The sequence below is a fragment of the Rousettus aegyptiacus genome, unplaced genomic scaffold (genome assembly GCF_014176215.1).
Source record: "Rousettus aegyptiacus isolate mRouAeg1 unplaced genomic scaffold, mRouAeg1.p scaffold_m13_p_1, whole genome shotgun sequence".
NCBI lineage: Eukaryota > Metazoa > Chordata > Mammalia > Chiroptera > Pteropodidae > Rousettus > Rousettus aegyptiacus.
The window spans coordinates 107,532,125-107,549,969 of record NW_023416284.1 but is presented as its reverse complement, the minus strand read 5'-3'; the positions used below and the strand labels follow the sequence as shown (position 1 = coordinate 107,549,969).

The following is a 17,845-nucleotide window of genomic DNA, read 5'->3' as shown; positions in this document are numbered from 1 at the left end:
CCAGAAGCAACTTGCGATGCACAGAAAAGGGGAAACTACATAAAAGAACGAGGCAAGGAGAATGAGGAAGCACATGGATGGAAACTTATTTCTGTTCAGAACGAGTAGGAGCTGATGTAATATTTGATATTAGCTGAAGTGTTTGCCACCTCTGGGGCAACGATTGAATATTTTAAGGAAAAATTTAAATACACTATTTGTAACTGTCCCAGACTCAACCAGGCATGAAATTCCAGAGATACTGACAGATGGGGAAGGAGACAGACATCAACCAGTTCATGGTACAAACTGACTATCACATATCACTTATTGAAAGATTTGTTACTGACAGTTTGGAAGAAAATACTTGTTTTTATGAAATGAACTCAGGAATATAGTACTGAAAAATCTATGAGTTTTAAAGAGGTTTGTCCATGTGCTTACAGTGCCCATTGCAGAGCTTAAAAAAAGCTGCCCTTTTTAGCCACGCTGCCTGGGAACTAACCAGCCCAAAGAAAGCCTGGACTGTGGCATTTCAGTCAAAGTGGGAACAATAGCAAGAGATTGTCAGAGTGTGCATACTCCAGTCTATAAGTATAGACTATATTTAATTGAAATATCTCAAATCATCTCTGCCAATCATTTTTAGCTGTTTATGGGCATAAATTTTCACTCACACATCTCATGCCATCCCCTTGAAAGGAATTCACTATGATTTTCATAGTATATTCACTACACTTGAGTGTACACACTGAGTCAATATTTATTAGAGGTATCTGAATTTAATTATGTTGATGAATATTTTTGGCATTTAAAAGTGTTTTTAATTAAAAAAAAATTGTTTTCCTATTCTACCCTATTCTTACCATTCCAGCTTGCCCGCCCCTAAAGGACTATAATCTTTTCCTTCTTCAGGTCTTGATGCCTTCTTTACCCCTCTTATAAAATACTGTATTTTACCTTTATTATTGTTTGTGTTTGTATTTATTTTCTTCATCAGGCTAAGAGCTATTTAAGGCAGGAATTGTCTTATCTTTGTAAGATAGGTCTTTGTATGATAGGACTTAGCAAGTGGTAGGAACTCTGAAAATGTGTTGAGTTGAATTGAATATAATTACTTGGTATAAACGATATGAGTTATGCTGTCCTAGATAACTGATATAAAATGTTCAAAATTACATTCATTATAACATGCACTTCCATTGATCAAATGCCTGTTCATTGCCCTGCATTTTCAACAATGACACCAACAATCTCCCAGGTGCCTCCCTATCAGCTTCACAATTCTATTTTTCATTAGCCACCTAGTTCTGTTATTTCTACTTCTGCAGTTTCTCTTCCTTCTTCTCATTTCTTCTGTCGTGCTATAAGTCCATTATTTTATAACAGGCTCTGTGTAAGACTCCTGTAATTTGTTTTACCCCCTCTGGGTCATCTTCACCACGGCCAGGAGACACTTCCTAATGCAGGCAAGAGTTTACCTTTTTATTCTTCAAAAATCTCAAAACATTCTCAATTACCTAGAAACTAAATGGCTTCTCCCAAGGCCCTCTATTCTCAAGCTGACTTTCTGACTAATTTCTAATCAGCTAATCAGTTCCAAAAGCCCCATGCTCTGGCTACATGGGCTATTCACCAGTTCCCAACATTTTGCACACTTCCATCACTCTATGTCTTTGCCTAGATAGTTGCCTAAGATTTCGAAACTTCTACATGCAGCTCAGATTTATGTAAAGTCAAGCTTAATGGAAAGAGGTAAAAGGGAGGTACTGAAACTTCTTCAGTTGTTTGCAATCACAAGTTTCTTTAGCAATAAGAATACAGAAGGTAGGAATAGACACATTCAAAATTACCCCGATGTATACCTATACAAAATAGGTATTAAACTTCTGGATAGTAAAAATGCAATTAGTCATTTTGACTCTGGCAGGGCAGGGACTTTTGTCTGTTTTGTTCCCTGATCGCCCAGGTACCTAGGACAATGCTCACTGCATAGTGGAAACCAAATAAATACTGGTTGAATGAAGAAGTATTTCACAAGGTACACTGATATGTGCAAGAAATTGAAGTCAAATGCAGGGAGTGCGTGCCCACTCTTGTCTCCAGCAGTGTGTCAGTACAGGAGACAGCAATAGGCATGGGAACCTGCACCCTGCTCTTGAAGTGCTCATAACTGAGGAGGAGCCCAGCACAGAGAGACTATTCGAAATAACTCAAGTGGAGAATCCACGATGCTAGGCCTCAGTTTCCCCAACCATCAAGGAAGGAGGCAGACTAAACTTTCTATGGTCCCTGGGTCCTTCTTGTCTTAAACATGCTGTTTATATTTCTCAGATGAAAGTTCTAGAGGGCCCTGTGCCCCCTCATTTCTGTATTGCCTACGGTACCTGGTGTAGTACCTTGCGACTAAGTGTTGCTTATTACCTGGTTTTTTAAACTGAAGTGATTGGGCTGCAATTGTCTGACTTTTAAAACAGAGACAAAATTAAAGAAGAAAACCTCCCTGAACATTCTAGTAAGAAAGTGCCCCGCCCCCGCCCCCCAATAAATGGATCACAGAGTATGATGTGAGGCAGCACAGAGCAGAAGGGGAAGAAAACCTTCCACATTCAATGACTAGCTGCTTTGGGCAAATTGCTTACCAACCATGAGTATCGGCTTCCTCATACATACAGTGAGAATAACCATATCTACCTCACAGGCCCAGAGAACCGAATCAGATAAAGAATGTAAAATTGCTAAGTACAAAGAACAATCACTAACATTAGTTAATACTATTACCACTGATCACTTCCTCATGTGGCTGCAGATCCACCTCGTACCTCCATAGCCTTCCTCCCTAACCTAGTCAGTCAACCGGTAGAGTATGTAATAATTTTATATTTTACCTGTTAACTTCCCTAGATTTAAACTATTGGCTGTCTCACATCTAGAATTTAAAATGTGGCTAAAATCAGATTTACTGTTATTAGAAATAGTTGTTGATTAATAAATATGGGAAAAGATTATAGGAAAGTCAGGAAAGTAAATATAAATTAGGCATACTTTTGGTTCATCCCATTCAGAAAGAGTTATGCCGCACCAAAAAAATAAAATTATCCAAATAAGAAAAAAAAATGTGTTCACAAAGATATTCATTGCAACATTATTTACAACCATGGGAAAATGACATTCCTATCCAGCACTAGAGGAGTCTCCAAGTTACCCACTGCCCTGGCACCCCAGGGTAAAGCAGAACTTATTTAATGGGGGTTCGTGAGCTCCTCCCAGTATTTTACATTCAGTAGGTTTGGTTCAAGGCCTAGAAATTTGTATTAAGCACCAGTGACTTAGGTAATGGCTGTGGTACAGTCATTCGATGAACTTTTTAAAAAAGATAATGTAGCAATGAGGAAAAACATTATAATTAACTATTAAGTTAAAAATAGCAGAACCCAAATTGCTCAAGTGTGTAAAAGATGTTTATTCAAATGGACAAGAAAAGTACAGATTGATTTGCTGATCTAGAATATTGAGAGTGAATTATTGTCTTCCTTTTATTTGTAGGGCTATAAAGTTGCTTATGTGATTTTAAAATCTGTACTCATTCAGACCAAGCAATGTGTGGATTTGAGATTTTATGAACACTTTAAAAAAGAGAAACAGCCAAAAGCGGTGGTTTCTGCTCTTCCTATAAAGGCTTCTAATTAATGTTAGTGAGTAAACACCTACTTGACTTTAGGAAAATAATCAGACTTGTCAGTGGACAAGGGTACAAGACACTATAATACAGAATCATAATCATTAACCTCTCTCATAAAAAAAACAACTATAGTAACTACTACTACAAATTTAGAACTCGGAAATGTTCATACCATGATAATTTAGTGGGCAGACATTATAATCATATAATATCATTGTGGTTCTCCAAGAACCATCCAGAGGATTAAAGAACTTTGACATTTATCTGACATAGATATTGCTGATAAAAAAGTTTAGATAACTTTTAATCCCTTAGCATTCTCTGGCATTACAGATAAGCTGAAATAAATCAAAAAGCTTGATAATTTATAAGATAATGTTTTTAATAGTCTCCTTTTGGAGCCACAGCTTAATAATCTCAGGCAATTAAAAAATTTAATAAATACTTCTTCCTCATGCTGCTTCCTTTCCTGGGAATCAGTGTAATGCTCACATTTCCCATTGGAGTGAGAAGCTGTGGATACTAGAATCATTACAGGTTAAGTTAAACCACTTGTTATTTAAGAGATCCAGGCTGAAGTGTATCTTCTTCTCTGTTTTTTGAAAACTTCTCTATTTTCAGGTAACTTCTTTAATTCCTACTTTGTCAACTTCTATGCATATGGCTTAGAAGCCTTAGTTACAGTAGAGCACAGAAATAACTTTCTTCTCAAAACTCACAAAAAGTAACAATTTACTCTATGAATTACCTGTGATAACTAGAAACAATGCAAAGTAGGAGCTATGATCTGGCCATCACAGTAGAAACTAAGTGTAAAGAACCACCGCAGATACTATTTACAACAGGACTAGGATGTAGGAATATAGATGGTATTAAAAATCCCATACTCTTTCATCGCATACCAGCAACAATGCTGTAGACAGTTGATCTAGGAAGTGACTTTTGATAACTATTTTTGATAACTATTATGTCAGACCAGAACATAATCTCAGGCCTTCGAGGGATCTTTTATAAGAACTAAGCTATACTTAACTCATCTAAAATAACAATATAGAGAAATTAAAAACTTATTTGGTGCAAACTCTTCAACAGTTCTATCTTTCTGATTTCATTTTGGCAGATCCTGCATTGTTTTGTAGAGTATTAAACTCATATTCTGGGTATAGAGACTTTTCTCTGGTGAATTTAGGCTTTCCCCTCTTCATTTCCAGAGTCAGATCCAGTTTCAGCCTACCTCAGCTAAAATTTTAATTCTGGAGAGGCATACATCATTACGACCAGGGTGGACCTGGTTTTCTTGCTCCATCCATGACCATCCTTAAACTGGGGCAAACCTAAAGAGCTGCTCTGTCTCCTAAACAAACAGTGTGGAGGGCTGTCAGGATGTGCTGGGGCCAGGACCAGCTGCCCAGTGTGGTTCAAATCTCTGAGAATCCAGAAGACCAGACCTGCAACAGTTCGGGATCATATATCTCACACTGGCTATCCTGAGCATCAGACTAAGTTGAACAATCAAATTTGTCTCTGACTGTTGTCTCCACACTTTCTTACATACTTTTGGTCCTCTGGCCCAGTACACCCTCCTGAGTTTAGGTCAGTACTTGCTGGGCTTCTGGGTGGTGGAAAACCTCACAAATAGCAGGACAATATTGAACACCTAAAGACAATTGTTCTCCAAGAGAAACAGTCTTAAAGTGGTAACGGTGCAATTTTGGAGGACTGGGTTTCTATAATTGTATCAGGGAATCTTAATGGATGAAGCTTCTCACAGTTTTATGTGAAAGACAAAATATGTGGCATTAGCAGAAAACTCTCCAAAGCTATAGCTTTTCTGCAGAAGCCAGAGCAGATGGAAAGCATCACCACAAATGTTAAAGAAATCCCATAGTTGCGATTAAACTTACCTGTGCCTCACCTGTGCCCTCTCACATCAGAGTCGAAAGCTCTTTCACACATGGTACTCATTTGATCCTACAATTAAGGAACATCATGCTGGGCTTACTACCAGGTTATCTCATTACAGTAGAGAAAACACTATCTCTAGAACATTCTCTTGCTTCAGCTACAAATTAAACCCTTCTCAGATTGAATCCTCCTGTGCCTTCGCCTCTCCCACCCAGTCTTTTCCTCACGTGCCTTTTTTACATAATATGTTCCACCAAATCCTAAATTCTTGGGTTCATCATCATCTGCTACCCTCTTGCCCTTCTGATAAGCAGCCTTCCTGGTGCCACAGGCATTAGTAATATCTTGACAGAATTTTTCCAATCCTCTCTCGGATTATCCCAATTATCTAATCCGTGCTGTCTAATAGAAGAAATATAATGAGAAAGCAACATATGTAATATTAAATTTTCTAGTAGCTACATTTTCAAAAAGTAAAAAGGAATAAGTGAAATTAATTTCTTAAAAATGTATTGGAGAAAAGGGTATATAAATGCTACATTTTAACTATTTTTAAGTCTACACTTCAGTGGCATTAAGTACATTCATAATGCTGTACAAACATCACCACTATCCATTTACAGAATTTTTCATCAGTGTAAACTGAGACTCTGTACCCATTAAACAATTCCCCATTCCCCTTCCTCCCAGCCCCTGGTAACCTCTCTTCTACTTTCTGTCTCTATGAATTTATCTATATTAGGTACTTCATATAAGTGGAATTGTACAATATTTGTTCTTTTGTGGCTGGTTTATTTCACGTAGCATAATGTGTTCAAGGTTCATCTATCTTGCAGCATGTGTCAGAATTTCATTGCTTTTTAAGGGTAAATAATATTTCATTTTATATATACACATCACATTTTTTTATTGATTCATCTGTTGATGGATATTTGAGTGTTACCATCTTTTTACTATTGTGAATAACATTGCTATGAACATTGGTGTACAAGCATCTGTTTAGTTCCTGCTTTCAATTCTTTGGGCATATACCTAGAATTAGTAAAACTAATTCTAAAAATATATTTTTACTTAACTCAATATATCCAAAAGATTATCATTTCAGCATGTAATTAGTATTTAAAAAAAGAGAAATTCTACTTTTTTTGTATGAGGTCTTTAAAATCCAACGTATTTACTGTACTTCTCAAGTCGAAGGATAAATTTTCACCAAAATTTTTTATCTGCATTTAGATTTCATAAAATTTATAGCTGAAAATGTAGATTCACATACCCACATTGTTCCAAATATACTTTAGAACATGTAAATTAATTAAAAATAAATAGAATTTAAAATTCAGTTCTTCAGTCACATTTCAAGTGCTCAATATCCATATGTGGTTACTGGCCTCCATATTGAACAGTGCAATTCCAGCTGATTGAGTAGAAATGCCTCTCTCTGGCCACCCACAATCTGGCTCCATCATACCTTACTCAGCCTGCCTCCCACTATTCCCTGACATGTATTTTAGATCATTTGATCCTGAACATTAATTCAATATATATTTATTGAGCACTGGAAATGTGCCAAGCATTGTGCTAATCACCGGATGCCATGAGAGACAAAACCATATCTGCATGGAGCCACAAAACAGGTGAGGCCAGCAGACATAAAAACAAATAATTGCAAAAATAAATGTATATTACAGATTGTTTTAAGTCTTATGGAAAATAGGGAACGATGACAGGCCAGGCTGATATCAAAAAGATAATTGCACAAATAATATCTTACAAATTATGAGTGTAGGGAAGAATGAAAAGGATCTGATGACAGAATAGTGAGCCCCATTTAAGAAGGAAAGCTTCTTGGAGGAAGAAACTTGAAGCTGAGATGGAAGGACAGATACACTGGGGAAGGGTATTAGAGGAAGATGGACATGGTAGTGAAATGACAAGGAGACAGAAAGGATCTGTAATAAGTCTGGGGTAAGAAAAAGTTTCATCTCTGAGAAGCAGTGAGATGAGTAGTCTAGCACAGGTATAGACAGCAATGCTCCAGAAGGAGACAAACAGATAAACAGGACCAGCTCAGGTAGCTCTTTGACTGCATATTAAGGATTTGGAATTTTGTACCAAGTGCAAGGGGAAAGCTATTAAAGGATGTTTAAGGTGTCACACTGCCATTTCTTCCTTGTTTTCTTTCTTTCTCATAGCAAATCTCTTTTACTTACTCTTTTTATTAAATTTATTGGGGTGACATTGGTTAATAAAATTATATAGATTTCAAGTGCACACTTCTCTAATACTTCTTTTGTATATTACATTGTATTCATCACCCAAAGTCAAATTTTCTGTCACCATATATGTGATCCCCTTTTCTACCTCCTCCAAACCCCTTTCCCTCTGGTAACCACTATGCTGTTGTTTGTGTTTGTTTTTGTTTGTCTTGTGTGTTGCTTTCAGTTCTATATCCCACATATGAATGAAATCATATGATTCTCAACTTTTTCCATGTGACTTTTTTCGCTTAGCAGGATATTCTCAAGATCCATCCACGTCATTGCAAATGGCAATACTTCATCTTTTCTTATGGCTGAGTAATATTACATTGTATGTGTGTAACCATACTTTCTTTATCCAATCACCTACAAAATGGCATTGCAGTTGTTTTCAAGTCTTGGCATTTCTTTTTGAAGACCACTCAGGCTGCTTGGTGACTCCCTAACTTGGGGCCTCCTTTTTTCCTCAGCATTTCGACCTACACTGCTGGATCAAAGCTCATCACATCCACCACAATTGTTGCCTTATATTTATCTATTGTCACTTTATGTACTGCCTTCCTTTACTGTTATTCTCACACTTGACTCTAATGCACCTTGCCCCAACTATAATCTTTCCCACTGGGCAGAATAAGTTTCTCACTCATCCTCGAGTGCTCACAATATGGAGCATGGAGCAGATATACTGGGCCAATCTGCTCAATTGGATTGAGCTAGTCTAATTATAGTTTGCTACTTACTCTCCCCAAAAAGCATTCTATGACATAATTAACTCTGTTTTTGACCCCATTTTTCTCTACTTTGCTTGCCACAGAGACTGAAGTCCTTGAGCAAGCCTTGGGCAGCCCTCCAGCATCTGGCTGGTAATACTGAATTACATACAAAAAGGGGTTTTGTTTCAGGTCAGGCTAGGATTGTGAAAAGCATCAGCCCATAAGTGACCAGAGCTTCAAGGACCTCTCCTGCTCCCCTTCAAAGTTCTGGCATGAAAATTATGCACTTAAGAGTTCTCAAGAAACATAAACCCATCTCCAAGAGGTGCTTGCACTTAGCTAGACACACCGTCCTTAGTTAAGGACTTCAAAAGCATTAGATTTCTTTCCCCCTTCCATTTACAGTAAATTGAAATTTCATAATCTGGGGGAAAGGAGGGTATTAAGGGCCCAAACTTTGTCACTTACAAACTTTGACCTTGGCCAGATTAATCTCTGACCTATTTTGACATCCCGAACTGGTGATAATGCCTATATCTACAGATTGGTTAGAGGATTAAGTAAGAAGTGAAAATATCTAGCCACAGTTTGTAGTCAAACTGCTTTCTGGCTTTTTGTTGTTGTTGTTGTTCTTTTTGATAGTGGGAAGAGCAGTGCCAGGAAGCAGGGAGTGACATTTGCCGCCAAAAGCCACAGGATTACTCTGATCTTTCCTGGTGAATATGACATTATGAAAGATATCTCAGAAGGATAAAAAGGTGCTTTTATAAAATTACCAAGATAAATATTATCTATATCACACAACTTATGATACATAAAGTTAATATAATTTTAACATCAACAGGAGCCTCCTTTTACTTTACCCTCACTCTCAGCAGCCTGGACGAGCATTAACGAAATCTACATTTCAGGGCTACTTCGCGGATTATAAATGACGACTGTGAAAGTGGAGTAACGATGTAAGGCTTCTCTCCAGAGGCCTTTCCCTAGTACCAGTCTTGGGCTGGGCTGACCACAGAGGCATTTTCTTGTTGCCTCATCTCACCCTTTTCTCTCGCCCAGCGCAGTTCTACCAGTCGCGTGTCTCGGGACTGGCAACGTCCTTCGCGCGGATCCGAATGCTCTGAGCTCTGGATCCGAGAGGCATGAGGCCACCGGGAGTCAACACCAGTTTCCAATTTCTCCCCATGGCCTCGGGCCACCTCCGATCCAAAGGCTCCGCTGTCAGGATCACACAAACTCTCCTCTCCCTAAATGACCGCCTTTCCCAGCCCCACGCTAAGGCCCGGGTAGGGTCAGCACGAGTACGAAGTCTGGTCCTTGCCCGGGAATAACCCGCCCCGGGCGCGAGCTCAGGGCGGGGAAGGGGCGTGCGCGAGGCCCCGCCCCATCGCCAGCTGCGGCGCCGTTTGTGCACCGTGATTGGCGGTTACAGTCGCAGGACGAATGGGGTGACTGCAGCGGGGGAGCGGGGCGGGGACGCGGCAAACGCCGAAGGGCGGGGCTGGGGGGCGGCGGCGGCAATGACCGTGGGCGCGAATGGTAAACGGTCCCCACGCACCGCGAGTGGAGGAGGGGCCCCCAGTAGGCGGAGTGTGGTGCTCGGCCCGGTGCTGTTGTGGGGCACATGAGTAATGCGGACCCCTGAGGATCCCCGCCGAGTGCTTGGAGCATGAAGTACAAAGATGGCCCAGCTCATCAGAGGAAGAGCTTTGATTGGAATCCATGTCCGGACATTCATGTCTAGATACTCAGCTTTTCTTCGGTCCCTAAACCAGTACCGTCCCACCCCTTTTTTTTACTTCATATTTTACATTCGGTCATTCAACAAATATCTCTTGCTTTCAGACTTTATGTCTGGCACACCCTAGTGTACAAGTCAGACTTGTTTGTGCAATCCTGAAGTTTAAAATTGAACAACCAAAGTGACTCCATCTTAAATATAAGACTCCATCTTAAGCACAGGCCAGTTCCCAGAAAAGCTGCAGATAGCAAGATGATCACCCCACCCTAGACTCAGCCAATCAGAGCAACTATGGAAAGTAACTCTCAAAATTCCCCGCCTTGTTCCTTGGCGCCATCACCCAGCCAATCCTGCTAAGTGACAAGCTCGTTGTACCAATCCTGTAACACCAAGACATCACTCCCCCTGCTTACGATGTTTCCCTTCAATACCCCTGAAGCCCCATGTTCTGGACTGCCTCCTACTCACTGCTTCGTTGGTGTGAGGACTGCGGTCCGGACTTGAGTCTGAAATAAACTCCCTCTTGCTCTTGCATGGGTGTGGACTTCTTGGTGGTTCGTGGAGATACGAGTTGGGGCATAACAAATAATTGGGAAAGTAGGGATAAAAATAAGCAAAAACACTTATGGATTGTGAGAAGTGTTGTGAACTAAGTCTAACTCAGTAACTGAGGAAGGAGAAATAAAGAAGAGAGACTGATTTTAGCCTGGGTAATAGGAAAATCCTATCTGAAAAGGTGACTTTTAAGTTGAGACCTGGAAAGAAGGAGGTGAGCAGTTTTAAGTAGAGTATAGAATTTGTAAAGATCCTGCTGCTTCAATCCCCTTTTCTCATACTCTCCAACATCTGAAGTTTGGTAGTACTAATTTTTGCACTTGTTAAAGCACATCACTTTTTACTAAGTAGTGTAGTTTTATTAGCTCAGTTCCTGGCACAAACCAGGTCCCCAAAGAATATTCAGTAAATATATATATACCTAACATCCACTGACTTCCAGATATCCTGGTAGCTGCCTAGGATAATTTAAAAAGTGAATAGAGCATGCATGAATGTTTCCTGAGTATTAACTTTCTCTTTTTGTGCTTGTCCTATACACTCACTGTGTCATTCTTTATATCTAGTCTTTGGGAATATTTGATTACATAATCACAACCACACTTTCCAGGCTTTCACACTTTCAGAGCTTAGTTCTTAATTAGTTTATTCAATAAACTATTAGGGTATACCCATTTTAATGAAAGTACAATGCATTATTCTTCCCATATGTTTGTGTTTGTTTTTATGTGTGTGTTTTAATAGTAACCTGCAATGCCTTAATTCAAATATATGAAATGAAAATTTGAGGCACTTGACTAGCCCCTTGACCTGAGAAAAAGTTTGTTGATGTATTGGGAATGAGGGTCCCTTTCCAGTAAGCTCTCTTTCACTGAAGCAACAGCTTAATAGGTTTGCAGAGTGACTTCTTTGATCTCTACTGCCTTCTTTGGAAATTTAGTAACCTATCCTCATATGTGTAAATGTTTTTCTATAATATGAGAAAACCACACAGGGAAAGACAAATTCTTACAACTGAATATTGACATAGTTATCGAAATATTAGGTTTACTTTGATCATTCTGACAAGTAAAACTTTATTTCAATTCTTCTGTCTCTGATTATGTTTTAAAGAGCAAAACTACTGATGCCATCTATATTTATTCCTTCAAAAGAAATTATCCCAAAACAATATTTTTTTAATCTCAAAGTTTTAAAGAGCAAAACTACTGATGCCATCTATATTTATTCCTTCAAAAGAAATTATCCCAAAACAATATTTTTTTAATCTCAAAGTCTCTGTAGGGGAGGAATTGGGGCATTGCTTATTTAGCTGGGTTTTCTGCTTCAGGTTCTCTAACAGACCACAATCAAAGTATCGACCAGGCCTGCGGTCATCTCAAGGTTTTACTAGGGGAGGATCCACTTCCAAGTTCGCTCATGTGGGCAGGATTCAGTTCCTTGTGTACTGTCATACTGAAGATCTCGGTTACTTGTGTCTATTAGCCAAAGGCCACCCTAAGTTTGTTATGTGAGTATTTCCAACATGGCATCTTGCTTAGTCAAATTATTCAAACCAAGAAGCTATACAGAGAATATGCTGGTAAGATAGAAGTCATTTCTTTTCTAACCTAGCCTTAGAAGTATCAGTTTATCATTTTTGCCATGTTCTTTATATACTTTAAAAACAAGTCACTAAGTCCGCTCCATGGGCATGAATATCAGGTGCCAGAGATCACTGGGAGTACTTTCAGAAGTTGCCTACCATGTTATCAAAGCATATTAAACTGTTGAAATGAATTTGGGGCTCCAAAAGTCTTTCTCCTATATCCCGAAACAGCCTACCATGTCTTATTTGCTGTCTTTGTCGTGAAGAAAGTAAATGGTCTTTTGAAAGTCTAATCCAAAACATTTATTAAATGCCTACTATGTATCTGGCATAGCAGGATGCTAAGGAGCAAAGATGAATAATACATTTTCTGGCTTTGAGCTGGAGAAGAGAAGTATACCAATTACAAAATTAATATAATGAGTATATTATGAGTGATAAAACAAGGGCCCACACAGAGTGCTTTGGTTATAGGGAGATTAGGAAAGAAACATTCTCTCTTAGGTCACATTTAGAGAAGTAAAAGGGGTTGGAGGGTGGAGTGAAAAATGAAAATATTAAGATATAGATTAAGTAGAAGCTAATCTTATTGATCAGCAAAATGCAAAAGTAATAACATATTATTGTACTTTTTATTTTCCAGACTTTAAATAGTCTAAAATTGCCTCAATTTTATCCTTATAGGATATCTCTCTTACAGCTTCGTAGTTTTTTACCTGAGTTGATTTTACTGAAATACATCTAAAAGAGGGTGGTGTACCACTTGATCATTCAAATTAGAAAACAATACTGTCATGCTATTTAACCTGACAGGGAATTGACTGAGTGAACCTGATATTACGGAATATATGAATTTGGAAAAAAAAAAAAAAGTCCTTCACAATCAGATGTCAAGTAATAGTTTGCAAAAATAATTAAACTGTAGCACACACTTGAGAATTTCAAAAGACTTATGATGCCATATTCACTTTTGGCAAAAGGTGAACTTGAGATTGTGAAAAGATTGTACCAACGGTTTTTGACATGTAAGAGCACATCTAATATTGTAGCTACACAAAAAACAAGGCCTTCGATGACACATTATGCATATAACGAAAACATCCATGACCCAGAATGACTAAATCACTATGGCTAATTTTTGGAGAGCTTGTTTTGTAAATGACAGAATTAGGGCAAAGCATATTCTGTATTATATCACCAGCTCCAAAATCATGAAGAGTACTTGCAGAATACACTATTTAATCAGAACATACTCCTTAATAATAGAAACACATTACTACTCTTTGCCAGTTGCACATAAGTTTGGTTATCTGCTTTGTCTACTTCCTAGAAATCTTCAGCTCTTAAAAATGTTACAGAATATAAATCAGTTATGAAATTTATCTTTTGATAACCAGCAAAGTAAAAGACACATTGAGAATCTGTCCTGGTTTAAAATCTTATTGTTAACCTAGTTAAGCATTTGAAGAAGTTGAGAGCTGAGAACTGAATTCAATCTTAATTCTTCACTAACTGGCTTTGCAGCCGTGGGTATGTCACTTAACTCAACTCATTTACAGTGCTGATAGGATAAAATGGCAATGTATTGGGAAAGGCCTGAGAAATTTATAAGCAATCAAAAGAGAAAGAATTGGTACCTAATTCAATTCATCTTGAAACACATATCATGACAGTTTCTATTCTAAGAGAAATTGCTTGATATTAAAGATAACTGCTGCATTTATAGAAAAGATATACAAAATTCATACTAGTTTGAAATGGTACTTCATGATAACTGTAATTATAGTCTTTATTCCTTTTATAGCACTTTAAAAATGTTAAGTATTCTTTGGATCATGTTAATTTTTATTATTTTAAAATTTCATAAAAGTGGCAGGAAAAACTTATTATATTGACTTTATAATTGACTACTGGGGAACAGAAAAATAATATCCATAGATAATTTTTAATTTATCGTAGTTGGTATTTTCTTTCTCTTAGACTTATTTTATGGCCAAGTGGTACTAGTAAAAATACATCTTGCTGATTTGTATTTCATTTTCCCATTCATGTGTTCATTCGATTAGCCATTGAATAAATATTTATTGTGCTTTACTAGGTGCTAAGCAGTATTCCAAGTGTGGGGATACAGTGGTGAACAGAACAAAGTCTGGCCCTGAGTGAGTTTATGAAGAGGAGGGATAAATAAATATTAAAAATAAACCTATGGTATGTCAGTGATAAGTGCTAAAGAGTAAAATAAAGCAGAGTAAAAAGCTTCCAAAATGTGGGCAGCAAGGAAGGAATGTTGTAAATTTGGAGTGAGCAAGGAGAACTCTCTGAGATGGCATTTATAGAGAACAGAAAAATGCCCCATATAGTGGCATGTACAATCTAAAGCAGTGGTTTTTAAAGTCGGGGTACAAGTGCCCCATGGATTAGACAAGATAGTAGAGTCAGGAAACAACTACAGTTTAGAATGGAAAATGCTATAATGGAAACCAAGATATACTAATTAACTAAGAGCTAAGGGGAATGTGAAAAGGTATCTTTTGAAAGATAAGAATAAAGTATTAGAACTTTTACTTTTATCTTAAAATAAAAACATTTAAAATTTTATATATGATTTGTTATATAAATCCATAATTTAAAATATAGGTATTTTGGTAATATGGGCTTAACACATTTTGATAGATGAGCACAATAAAAAAAATTGAGTGTGACTTAATCTTAAAATCTTTGGAGTAACAAATTTGAAGCTTTTAAGACTTGGAAAAACAGAACTTGGACAGGGTGACAAAGAGATGAATCAGCTTTAGCCTTGGGCTGCTGGTAGAAAAGTAAAGATACATTTGCCAAACTCTAATGCTTTTAGTATGTTTTTCACATGCCGCTGGGGGGGGAAAGTTCTTAGTTAACCTGGGTATACTGGCTTCCATTGTAGCATTTACCACTCTTCATTGTACTTGTTTTCTGACTGTATCATTTTACAGGGGAGGGGTTCCTTGAAGTTTTTTTATTCCCAGCACCAGTATAGTATCTGACAAACTGAAGTCATTCAGTGTTTGTGAAGTTGAACAGCAATTGACTGCTAAAAATCTCAATTATTTGTGTATGTTTTTATTACCTAGTTTGTACATAATTTGTACACCTGTGTTCCTACCGCAATGGCCCAATGCCTGGAACACAGCTGGCACATAATAAACATTACATTGCAAATACGTAAAATAAATTTGCCTACATTAAATGGTTGACTATGTTGGGTGGAAAGACATAGAGTAGTAGAAATATAACAAGAGGGCACAAGGAGAAAAAGTTAATTTCTAGGGCTTGATATGGGGAAAGCGTAGGATACTAGGATGATGGCGACCTTAAATTATCCAAATATTAATGAAAAACAGCAAGGATTTTCTATTCGTGCCCTGAGCAGTTAAGTGCTTAAATTTGTCTAGCTGAAAAGACGTCACATAACCACCACCTTTCCTCCTTTTACAAGCCTTTGGAATAGTTTCTAGAGTAGAAATGGAGTTGGTAGCGACTTCCAAGGAAAAAAATCAAAATCCCTAAGAAAAATCACGGTAAATCACAAGAAAGTTAAGGTATAACATCAGTTCTGAGTAGTTTTTTCGTTGTTATCTTGTTCAACTGCAGACTTATATTCCGGTGGTCTCCACTGGCATTAAACCCTATTAGTTAAAACCAGGGCGAACAAGATCCCTTCCAGAACCGTAAAGAAGCCGGCTACGAGAGCGGGCTTCTGCCGTCCCAGCACGCCCACACAACCACGGCCCGCCTGGCATTGAGAGAATCAGAGTTCAGGGCATCGGGAACTTCACTGCTGCTATTGCGCAGGCTCCATGCTCCACGCAGGCTTATTAGGAAGAAAGGGGGAAAAATTGCCCAGAGACACGTGAACCGAAGGGGACCAACCCCGGCCTCGGCTCCCCAAGGCACCGAATTCTGGAATTTATAATCACGAAAGTTCTATTGTTTCGCGATTGGCTCCGGGGCCGCATGACATCATAGCGCTTGATTCAGCCTTGGGACCCCGATTGGCTGGCCGCGCCATTGTGACGTCACAGTCAGCCCACGTTCTGATTGTAGATACCCGGCGCCTTCCTCTTCCCATCGCGTTCGTTCCTGGTCCCTGGTGCCTCCCTCTCACATCCTCCTCAGTTCGGGCTGGCCACGGGCACCGTCTCGCCGCTACTCAACGCTGCTGCTAAAAGGTAAGCCGTCAGTTCCTGGAAACTTCGCCTGGGGCCGCCGCTCAGCCATGACACCCGTGCGAGCGCGCGGCCGGGACCGGATGGCTGAGGACCGCCGATAGGTCCCGAACCTAGTGTCAAGGGATAGCTGCCGGCGCGGCCCGCGTTCTGCCCGCATGGCGGAGGAACCCGGACGGCCCATGGGCCCCAGCCCGGCTCCCCAGGCACGGGCTGCGGGCGCGAGGATAGCTGTGCGGGAGCGAGGTGGATCGCTTCGCCGCCGAGGCTGAACGCCCCGGGAGTTTTCACCGTGATGCTGGCCCACCTGTTCGGCGTGTTGGAAACAGCAGGCAGGCAGTTTTGCAAGCTGACAGGCGCCGTGTGAGCATACACTGCGCCCAGACCAGAAGCAGAATGGATGGGTGTGTGTGTGTGTGTGTGTGTGTGTGTGTGTTCAGGTCTGCCCGCCGAGTCAGGATAAACTCGTGAGTGGGAAGTCCAGGGAGGCGCCCTTTGAGAGAGACAGCTCTTTCTTTGGGAAAAACAAAATCTGGGTGAGTTCCGAGAGCCTCGGGGGTTGCGGGTCAGGTCAGCACTGCCAGCCTGGGCGCGCCCGACTTCGCCCCGCCCTGAGCTGGCGGTGCGGGGTCCCTCTGGCCTTCTTCTGTTCTCCGGAGGGAAGCTTGCTAGCCTCGGACCACTCCGGTTTTTATTAAAGCCAGATAGCTGCAGCCCGCGGTGCTCCGAGAGTGATGAGGTTGGTGCGAAAGCAAGGGGGCGGGGCCTCGAGGGCGATCGGGCTGCACTGTAAGGAGTCCGGGCGCGGGAACGCCGAGCGGGGAAGGGAGCGCCTGGCGCGGGAGCAGCACTGGGCCTGGAGAAGCACTAGGGTCACGTCTGGTACGAGTTGTAAGGAAAAGTGACCTTTTACAGTTTTCACGTCAGTAAGATTCATCCTCTGCCTGACCCCATCCTCCTGCCTTGGGGTGGAGGGAGTCATGCCTGGTGCAAGAGTACTTTAAAACTGTCTTGCAAACGTGCCTTGCTCTTGCACTTTAAGTTTGGTGGTTCCCTCACCTCACGATTGTAGGTAAGCCCCTATCTTCCAGCGTCTTGATTGCAAATTTAAAGAATGCATTTGGCCAACTTTGGGGTGGGGAGCCCCGTATGGATGAATCCAGTGCATGACTTATGAGCTGGGCTGGGGAACCGAGGGATGCCGGCTGAGGAATTG

At 39.9% G+C, this 17,845-nt stretch overlaps 1 protein-coding gene across 2 annotated transcripts in view; it reads left to right on the top strand.

Annotated features, from left to right (window-relative positions):
• Positions 1 to 16,528: 16,528 nt before the first annotated feature.
• ELOVL5 (ELOVL fatty acid elongase 5) overlaps positions 16,529 to 17,845 on the top strand; it is a 68,031-nt gene continuing 66,714 nt past the window's right edge. The window contains exon 1 of one of the 2 annotated variants that reach the window (XM_016153873.2): positions 16,529 to 16,632. The gene's annotated coding sequence lies outside the window, so the exon portion shown is untranslated. Of the gene's footprint in view, positions 16,633 to 17,019; positions 17,702 to 17,845 lie in introns of those variants that run through there. The other variant, XM_016153872.2, reaches the window with a different exon arrangement.